The sequence below is a fragment of the Photinus pyralis genome, unplaced genomic scaffold (assembly GCF_008802855.1).
Source record: "Photinus pyralis isolate 1611_PpyrPB1 unplaced genomic scaffold, Ppyr1.3 Ppyr1.4_LG7, whole genome shotgun sequence".
Classification (NCBI taxonomy): domain Eukaryota; kingdom Metazoa; phylum Arthropoda; class Insecta; order Coleoptera; family Lampyridae; genus Photinus; species Photinus pyralis.
In genome coordinates, this window is record NW_022170738.1 from 17,546,199 (window position 1) to 17,557,362 (window position 11,164).

Here is an 11,164-nt window from a genome sequence, read left to right on the forward strand (position 1 = left end):
CCAGACTAATTTTTTGAATAAGAAATGTTTTTGAACGGTGCTCTCCTGTGGCATTTTTCAATTTCTTTCCTAAAGTATTTACAAATTGCATAGCTTCCGTACATCACGGTCCAAGGGTTTCAACAGCGAAAGGTAAGGTAAACTGCATTGATAATTTCCTGATATTTCCTCACCTTGTTAGCAGCAGCTTGTCTCGCAACTTCTCCAGTGGAATGATTTATATCAATCAATTCGATTCCAATGTTCCATTACACCCTTCAAGCAAATCAATTTTATGTTTGTTTAAACATCCAGTATCTCAGAATCTTATTTTATTTATTTTTATGTTATATTATATTTTTTAATTCACTGTTGTACTGAAAAAGTAAGTACTTTTTTCCACTGTATTTGTACAATGTATGAGATATAACTAATTGGGCCGTTTTTCCGAATTAACGAATAGTTCGGTGCTAATTTTTAGTTACAAATTGAGCTCACAGAAGCGCGAATACGAGTCTAAACAATTCTGATATTTTGACGTGATCTCTACGACGGCTCAAGACTACGAATTAGCAAGTTGGCAGTTTTCTTATCCGTGCACTGATATGATTCAGCCTTCTCATTATCTCGCGACCTAAAAAAAAACCCTAGCATTCATAATGCAACCTTCGACTTTACAAAAATAAAAAAAACACTTAACTCGTATTAACGTTGTATGTAACTATCGACCAAATAGCAATCGAGGCGCGAATACGTCACTGGTATCCCACGATTTAAACGAAGTAATAAATGCATGCAGTCACACAGCTAGAAAATTTGATACGGTTTGATGCGTAGCTATTGTTTACAGTTCTTTCATGATGTTTGAATCGTTTAACTAATGAAACACAAATATTCAGTTTTATATTATAAATTTAGTAATTATAAATCGTCGTATAATACAGTCAATCTTCATCTGACGTACCAGTGTTTACCGTGAAAGATAAACAGCTTCGTCTAACAATCCATCGCGTGGTCACATTTTTCTTCCAATTCTCTTAACGTAGTTTATACAGTCTCTACACTTACTTTTCGATTTGTAGATGAGATAGGCGGTATCAACGAGACCATATGATCCTCCTGCTTTGGTCAGTTTTAAACACGTTCATCTTCTGCCCGCCGGCAAGCACTAAATAAGATGGTTCCGTCAAAAAATTTGACCGGTGTCTTATTTTTCCCTAAAGCATCATTTTCTTTCATTCTCCGTAAATATCGTAACCGCCAATCAACAATGTCGCCACGTTCCATCAATAATTGTCGTTTCTTTTGGCATTTTTTTTTGTATTTAAAGCCAATTTTTAATAAATATCTTGGTGTTTCCCAATGTAGGCCAATTTTTCCCTTCATTTTATTAACTAAACTAATGATCGTAGGGACTTTTTTACCGATCATATAAATTTCACCCTTCAAGACGCCTAAATCAGAATTATCCAATGTTATTTTGTTGGAAACTCCATTTTACTGTTTCTTTGAAGGAGATTTCAATGTCCTATCCTCGGTAAGTTTGGCTTCGCTTCTACAGAATAACAATAAGTATTTATTTCAAAAGAACATCATTGAAATTAACATTACCTAATTTAGTTATGAGTTTTATTGATTTACCGTCACAGCAGCAGCTAGCTCTGTAGCCTTTTCCAAAGGAAATGTCCACATACTGGCAGTTTTCTGTTCTGTGTCAAAGAATTCCACGACCCTTTTAATAATATTTCTAGGTTCTGAATGCACAGGTATTACAGGAGGTTCAATATTTATAACCTTACGCGTATGTCACATCTGTGACATAAGATGTGACATAAGCGGTAATGACAAGATAACGAAATTTGAGTGGCTACCAGTGACGTCACGAGCAGACGACTTGATCCCCATTATTGCAGTTACGAGGCAACCTGTAATATACTAACCTTGGGTAGAGCAGCCTTGGCTGAAACCCCGCCCACTCAAAATTAAAAGCAAAAAAAAAAAAAATCTAGCATTTTTTCTCAAAAAGCATAGCATATAAAATGTTAGATAGGTATACGAGTATAGGCGTTTCCTAGCTTTCTTGGCGTGCTCTTTCCTTTTTTGTAAAACAATTTCAAAATGGAAAGGTGGCACAACTTTGAAGGAGGAAGTTATACAGTTCAACGAAATGGGTCATTTAAATCATTGAAACAAAAGAAGCAAAAACGTCTCTCTGTGACTTTCTATTTGGGGAATCCTCTTTTCATAATAGGAACTACCGACACGACATCTGGACCCTGAGAAGGACTCAGCAGGGTAGTATGGTACACTACTAATCACTCGGACCTGCCACTCGATAGCTACTAGAATCCTCGCTCATAATTACATAAGGCTCGTCTCACTTCGATTCTTTGCTTCGGGTCAAATTCATAAGTGTGTTGGCCTCGGTTTTGCTACGCTTCCTCTCCGGAGTTCTGTACCTTCGTTCGGAGGTTAGGGGCTGACACAAGTGCAGCCCTTAAAGAATCGAATGCTGTCTGTTCGGCGGAGCTCCACTGCCAAATTTTTCATGGTGAGATTTGACAAGGGTCGATATATTTCATATAACTAATTAATAAAGTGTAGTGTGCGTACGTGCCCAAGGTACTTTACTCTTACACTCCCGTTTCGGACAACACTATCAAGTCGTCAAGGTAAACTAGAACTGGACGTCGTCTAGTATAAAATCAGTCGCCAGGTAGCCGCCTACAAAACTGGTCGCGTGTGAGGTGTACACAAATTATGCTATTATATTTTCATCTCTGTGTAGCCCATGCGAAGAAAAAGACATAAGTTCTGCAGTAGGCGTGATCACGTGATTATTTTTATACTAGACCCCGTCTAGTACATCTTTTAGACCAGAGCTGGCCAAACCGTCGATCGCGATCTACCGGTCGATCGCGGCGATCTTCCGAGTCGATCATCTCATCAGCTTACGCTTAACTTAAAACGAGTGCGCCTAAGCGGCCAAAAACCTACCATTTTGATAAAGAGTAAAAAGAAGACTTTTCCACACGATAGTAAGTACCTATTTCATTGGGTTAAAAAGTGACCCCCCCCCCCATTTTTGACGGAAATGCACGTTTTGAGTCACCAAGAATCCGAATCAAACAAAATCTCGATGGTGTTGGTCTGTCTGTGTCGGTCCGTCTGTACTCTCGTTTCCGGCTAAACGGCTGAACCGATTGGAACCAAATTTGGTACACTTATATTCTTAGATATAAAAGGGCAGAATCGCTTGCATATGCAGATGTGCGGGTGGTATAGCAAATGTTTTACAATGTTTAAGGATACATTGGTGTGCTTCATCTTCTTCTCCTTCTTCCAGATTTTGTTTAATTCGCATTTCTGGTGCTTCAAAACGTGTATTTCCATCAAAACAGTGGGGAAGGTGGCATTTTTAACCCCAATGCATTATATCCCTTTACTAATGTGCGGGTGGTAAAAAGGTAGGTAATCTGAAGAGACATTTTTTGAGTGTACATAAAAAATATGCAACTTTCCATCACAATCAGAAATAACTGCCCAACATCAGAAATACGACGGACTAAAGTAAAATGAAAACTCAAACATCATTGTCGGTGAAACACCACAATTTCTGACCGATTTCTAAGTGAAGGCCAGACTGGATCGAGAAGTTGATCCCTGATAATGTTACCTCGGCGTTTCGCAGGCAAATAAATGGAATACATCAGCCCTCCAAAAAACAGGACCCACAGCTAGTCTATATTCGTGAAATTGCATCCATTAGTCTTCAGCCAATCTCTTAAAGATGTGCAAGCGACACCGTACAGCGGCAGTATCTACTATTCCAGAACCCTTAAACTCAAGGGCGTTCAACGGTAATTCTGGTTGGGGCTTAAAATTGATTACACCAAAACTGCAAAAATCGATTGCGCAAAGGGCCGCCTTTTTGTCAATTGGTACAACCGGAAAATTATTTGCGAAAACGCAATAAGATTTTTGAGGTTGTTCACGACCTTTCTACATCTTTTCCGAATAGTATTTCCAAAAACCTGGCGAAAGCCAACCTCCAAAGCTCCAACCTTCTGTATAAAACTAGTTAAGATAAACTGCAATTAGTAACGCAAACCATACGAATTTAACGTTACATTGGAACTGTATCACGTCCGACAAAGCTCAATGGTCTTTATTTATGTTTACTTTTTATGATGCGACCTTATAAGAGCAGGGCCGGCAGGGCGTATCACAACGCTCCAGGGAATTTAAGTCAGCTTAAATCTCGGCTCTAGGAACAGATTGGAAAGGCATTTGAACATGGGTGACCTTTAGATTAGACTTTCCATGCATGAATTTCCAAAAAAAGTCATTTCATCTTCTAAATAACGTTAGTGCATAAACCCGACGATAGCTGAGCAACCTTGCTTTTCTAATAATTAGAGAATAATTATCTTTAAACTGTACTGATGCAAAACGCTTGATTACAACTCATTGAAAGTCGATAAGACCCTACTGCACTTCTGACACGGAGCTTTGGTACAAATTTTGCTTTAAGGGTGGATTTAGCCGAGTGAATCCCATCGCAAGTTGTTTCGCATTGGGTAAGCAATTTTACACCTAATATGACTGCGCTTTTCTAATCCAGACCAGATGTATACTTACTGTGAATTTTTAAATATTCTAAGGGTTGTTTTCGCCTCGTGAATCTGATTACAAGTCAATGAAGCTGTCAGTAGATATTTATAGACTGAAGGGTTACTTTTAAATCTGTGCTTATAGCAAGGTATGTTTGAGCTCGTTCGATGCATTATTTTCCCTCATTTTTGTGTAATCTTTAAGGGGTTGAGTCCTCCAAGAATGTTATGGCTATTTCATTTTGTTACTATTACAATCATTAAAACTTAAATGGAAATATTTTGCATTCTGTTCGACCTCCACGTTTCATCATCCACAAAATCTGTAACCTCAGTACCAAATTGTCTTTAGGGGAGGTACCATTAAGTATGTCAAATAAAATTGGTGTATTAGAGAAATGATTATAACCTTCCAATAAGACCGTTTTCTACTTTAATTTAAAATAATGTCATTGGAAATTAATGACACCAATTATATATGGTTTACGTGATTATGAACGTGATTGTAATTTGATGTAAGCAAATTGATAGTTATTTAGCGGTTTTGTAGGTAATGATGTCTATGTCCATTACTAATCTAAGTCGATTGTAATAGACTATACCTAAACTATAAGTACTAAGTAGTACCTAACCATGTCTGGCGTTGTTCGTCGTAGTAGAATTGAACAGTTGTGAAAAATCAGCGCATTGATATTACATGCTAGCTTTCTATTCTTACACTATGATGCTAGTAAGTTGCATTACATTGTTTTGTAAAGCGACTTCCATGGAAACTATCTAAATACTCTCGCATCTACCACGGCGTAGGTAATGACATTATTATAATAGGTAGGAGTATTAAAAACACTAGATGTGGAGTCGGCACCCGCACGACACATAGATGCCAAGCGACTCCTAATGCGTCATTGCTCCTATGTACATACCTACAGAAATTATCTGAAAATGAATATTGTACACTTCCAAATAATTCGCTACACCTACATGTGTTTCATATGTCATCTTATAATTAGTTATTTCCTGTGACGTCGGTGGTTGGTCTATCATGGTATTGACTAAGATAAAAAGTAACTGGCAATAAATGCGGCGATAAGTTACTTTTTTTCACTACTAGCGTCTGATGACATGATTATTAACCTTTTTTCCACTTGTAAAGTAGGCTTTCTCGGCATTTGTAGAAAGTGGTTAATAATGTGGACATTATTAACTAGTAGTCAATAATGAGAACTGTCACGCTGTCACTTTTAGACAACACAACCCGAAATTTCGCTCAATAAACGTTTAGACAAGTTCTTTAAATTGAATAATTGCCACCATCCGCCATTTCCAGAGAAATTACATACCTAAAATTATCACATTTTGAAAAAATTCGAACGAAATTACTCTTTGAAATATCTCAATGACGGAACAAAATACGGCCTGTTTGACTTGTACTTCTACGCACTTGATTGACATGTTAAATTAACCTTACACACCTTACACCCCTCGGCGCAAGCGCCTCGAGATGTAATCTTGGTGCTCAGGCAATAATACTGTACTTCTCTACCTTGCTATATAATGTACTATTACACTTTTGAAATAGTTATTTACATAAAAGTTAGGAAAATGGCACATTACTGACGAGGAGATATTGACGTACGAGGCCCCTTTGGGGTCGAGTACTTTAATTTCCGAGTTTTGTTTTAAATTATACCCGAAATCGTCTTTTAATATAAAATTTCACTTTGTATATAGAACTGTTGATTAATGTCAAACTGTCAGTGATGACCAGGGGCGGATTTAGGCAGGGGCTTTAAGGGCTGCAGCCCAGGGTCCCCGCGCTGGCGGGGGCCCCATGCCGATCACTACAACAGGGATTAATAAAAACAATAAGTCCAATAAGGTGCTAAACTATCTTAGATTTTCAAACTTTATAAAGCATGCGTGTCTCTTTGGCGCGCAATAGTCGGTGTAAATGTAACAGGTCACGAGGCGAAACCTTAGAGCATTTGTACATATGTCATGTCATCTACGTTAGAGTTTCATTTTATGGTATATTTCATAATTACAGTAAGGTCGCGGGAATCCGACGTTCGGTGCAATCCGAGGTCCAAAAGAAAAACAAGATACGAACTTACGAAGCATCGTATACGTTTTAAGTAGGGGAATTTTTTGATATTTAGCTCGCATTCGGAAACGCAACTTTTAATACGGCTCATAATCAAAAGCACTGATCCTTGAACTCGTAGGAGTTCATTGAAGAAGATTTGCGCTGTTTCTTTTCGAGTTAGAAGAGGTACAGATGGACAGACAAAACCATTACATAAGGGAAATTTCTTTCAAAAATTCCTCTAAAACATATGAAAACTCGAATATTCTATTTTCACGTAGTCACCGTGCAGGCAATATTCTACGCTACTCACCCCAAGGCTTCTCACAGGTCTAGTTCTAAAAATAGATCAGTGGTTTTTCGCCTGCCGCTGTGTACAGATCGAGCTTCACTGTTTCTGTGTAATCTGTGCTTTTTGAAATTTGAACCCTACTGTATTTCAATATTTTTCATTGTATTTATACTTAGTGCGTTTGCCTTAGACCTGTAATTTCAATAATAATTTTCTGAAGAAATAATAGAAATGAAGAATGATGTTTTTCGATAACCCGACATTCATTAAGTAGAGGGCCCGCTATAAATATTAGCCCAGGGCCCCCTGAGACCTCGGTCCGCCCCTGGTGATGACAGCAGTCATTATAGACATTTAGCAATATCACAGGTGAGGCCGGTAAAGTGAGGAAGGGCCGGTAAAGTGACAGGTGCGGCCAGTAAAGTGACAAGCGGCAGTAAACGTAGTCTGCTCTGCCTCTGTCATGGAAACTCAAATTTCCTGACAGAAAGTAGGCATGAAATTGAACGTTTCAGATTCAATGGTTTCAGGATGATTTCGGGTAATAGTTATTTACGTTATAAGTCCGGTAGGTTACTTGTAACAGTACGAGTTAGACATTATGGACGAGGCGACGTCAGGAGCCGAGTCAAGAATGTCTTAAACGAGTACTGTTACAAGTACTACCAGGACGTATATCGTAACGTATTTTATTTCATACTGTAAGTCTGTTTTGTATCATTATTTCATTTCAAAGATTACAAAATTTCATCATATTGTAAAAATCGCATTACCTTGTTTCTGTGGCAACGGCCGTTGCTATAGTTTGTAGTTTGTTGACAATTGAATTTTTTTCACTGAAAAATTGACGTTATAAACGTTGTGGGATGTTCCACTGTTCCCGATACAATCCTGTCGAAATCTCATGAAGCAACCGAAAAGTTGGTTCCTAAGAAGTCGGCCGCAAGGTATGAAAAAGAGTACTAAGTGTTTTGCCAATTGAGGAACGAACATGGGGCGAAACAAGTAGAGGAAAAAGTCATGTTGGCATACTTTTTGGACGCAGTAAGTTTTTGAATTGAGATTTTTTTGCCTGGGTTTCGGTGTTAAAGCGTCATGGAGCATGGAAAAGCTCATCGACGGCAGAAAAATACATCGAAGGCTCGGTAGAAGGAAAAGTTAAGATTGCCCGTATGATACAACTGATACAAGGCGGCGAAAATTTCATTGGAGTTCTACAGCAGAAGGAATCAAACATTACTAACTCGACATCCAGTAATAACCCAGGCGTAGTCTTGAGGGCAATACAAATTGTTTCATTACTGTTGTACTAAAATCTTTAAACTAAATAATTCATTTATGTTTGATCTAAGGTAGTAGTTTGTTGCTATATAAATAATTTTAGAGTTTGTCATTAGAAACTGATACAATAAAAAACGTTGTTCATATTGATGTTTAATAGCAGTTCTTATTCAATTTAATACCATCAACATGGTAGCAGAGCGTGGTTCTTTCTAAATATTCGTTGGGACGTCATTCAAAGAAAATCTTGGTTGCTAGCGTGGAATAGATAGCGCAGTGGATCGATAAAATCGGAATCAATTTTTTTTTGACAAGAGACGACACGAAAAATGGAAATTCAAGGAATAGAAAAACTACGGGGTATTGATAATTGGAGTATTTGGAAATTTGCTATAAGAAATTTATTACGAGGAAAAGTGGACGCGTATGAAGTTTGCATTGGGGAAATACTGAAGCCAGAGCAATTAGCTATTGAAGATAAGGACTTTAATCAGGCAGAATACGATGCAAAATTCAAGGCTTGGGACAGGGGAGATCGTGCAGCAAGTCAGATAATTATTAAATCTCTAGAATCAAAGGTTATGGCGTTGTTGGTTTCATGTGAAACGGCACGGGAAATTTGGCATTTGGCTCAAATTGCATTCTATTTTTGAGCAACAAACCAAACAAGTTGCGCATACTGTTCAAACTGAATTTTTCAATTTTAGTAAAAATCCTGCTGAAAATATGGTGACTCACATTGCTCGTTATGAGGAGCTGGTTCTGCGCATGCAGCAGCTGAATGTGAAACCGGACGAGTCTTCACTTGTAGTAAAGATGCTCGATTCTCTCTCAGATGACTACGAGGGCCTTCAACAAGCTTGGTGGGCGAGATCTGAACAACAGCAAACATTTGCGAATTTGGTGGAAGTGTTGACATCGGAAGAAAAACGTCGGCAGCAGAAAACAGGAAAACAGGAGGAGTTAGTCGCACTTTTTTCTAGTAAGGCCTACATAAAAAAGAAATATGCCAATAATGGTGGCAATAATTTTAATAAAATTAAATGCTACCGGTGCGGACGTGTGGGGCATATCCGGAAAAATTGCAAAAAGGGAAAAGAAGACAGTGAAGAAAAATCGAAAGACGAGGCGTTCGTATGTGAGGCTCTCAGCGCGGAAGATGGCGATGTTTGGATTGTTGATTCCGGAGCTACAGATCACATAACTCGTCATCGTGAGTGGTTTTTGTCTTATGAGCAGTTTGCAGTTCCCTTAAAAATTTATGTCGGCGACAAATCAACAATGGACGCTCTCGGAAAAGGAAGTATAAAATTTCAGGCTTATGTCGACAGAAAGAAAATAGAATGTCACATGGAAAATGTTCTTTTTGTGCCAGGGGCACGAAGAAATCTTTTTTCGGTCACGGCTGCGTTGGACAAGGGCATGAAGTTCAGATCTTCCAGCGAAAGATGTGAATTCACTCGGGATGGAGTTGTAAAAGCATACGGAGTTCGAATGGGTCAATTATTCAGGATGGTGATCCAAATAACATTTCCAAAAGATTATGTAAATGAGGCCAATCTAACGACGAAAATTACACTTCAAAATTGGCATGAAAAATTTGGACATCAGAACAAACAACATGTCAAGAAAATTTTGAAAAACCAGAAAATCGATTTTATCGAGGACGAAACATTTTGCGGAGCTTGCGTGGAAGGAAAACAACACCGGAGTACTTTTGAATCACGAAATCAGCGTGCTACGACGACTGGAACAGTTCTACATGTTGATTTGTGCGGACCAATGGAATGCACTTCGTTGGGTGGCGCTAAATATTTTGCGTGTTTTACTTGTGATTATTCAAGAATGCGATTTGTTTATTTCCTCAAGGAAAAATCAGAAACTGCTGGAAAAATTGTAGAGGTGTTACAAATCATAAAAACTCAACTTGGTAGATCGATGAAAACCCTGCAGTGTGATGGAGGAAAAGAATTCGACAACAGCGAGGTTCGAAAAATATTGAAGTTGGACGGGGTGAATTTGGCGGTGTCAAATCCTTATACGCATGAACAAAATGGATGCGCTGAACGAACAAACAGAACAGTGGTTGATTTGGCTCGAACAATGCTTTTGGCTAAAAAATTGCCAAAATATTTGTGGGCGGAAGCGGTCAATACTGCTGTTTACATTTTGAATTGCAGTGGACCAAGTGGAGTTGAAAACAAATCTCCTTACGAACTTTTCACGGGGAAGAAGGTGAATTTAAATCGTTTCTATGTTTTTGGCACAGATTGTTTCGTGCACGTACCGAAAGAAAAGAGAAATAAATGGGACCCAAAAGGCAAACGAGGAATTTTTGTCGGATATTCTGACAATATTGACGGTTTTCGTATTTGGTATAAATCGGAAAATCGCATCGTTCGCAGTAAATGCGTTGTTTTTGAACCAGAACAGTCTGAAAAATTATTGGCATTATTTCCGGAGAAGACAAGAAGCGCAGATAGTCAAGGTCCCGAAACATTTCCAGGAGAAGATTTCATCGATCAAGGGAATTTGCAAGATCATGAAGAAGATTTTGTCGATCAAGAGACGAGCACACCAACTCAAGAAAAGGAATTGGAGGGTAAAGCATCGGAAGAAATCTTGGAAAAACGACATCTCAGAAATCGGAACGATCTCAAAGCACCAAACAGATTGTTATATGCAATGATTTCGGAAGTTGTTGAACCAAAAAGTTATAACGAGGCCATAAAATCGGCAGAAAAGCAGAATTGGGTTACCGCCATGAACGAAGAAATGGCATCATTGAAAGAAAATTCGACGTGGAAAATTGTTGAACTGCCGGAAAAGCGAAAAACTATTTCTAATCGCTGGGTATATCGTGTGAAACGGGATTCTTACGGGAATGTTTCGCGGTTTAAGGCACGTTTAGTT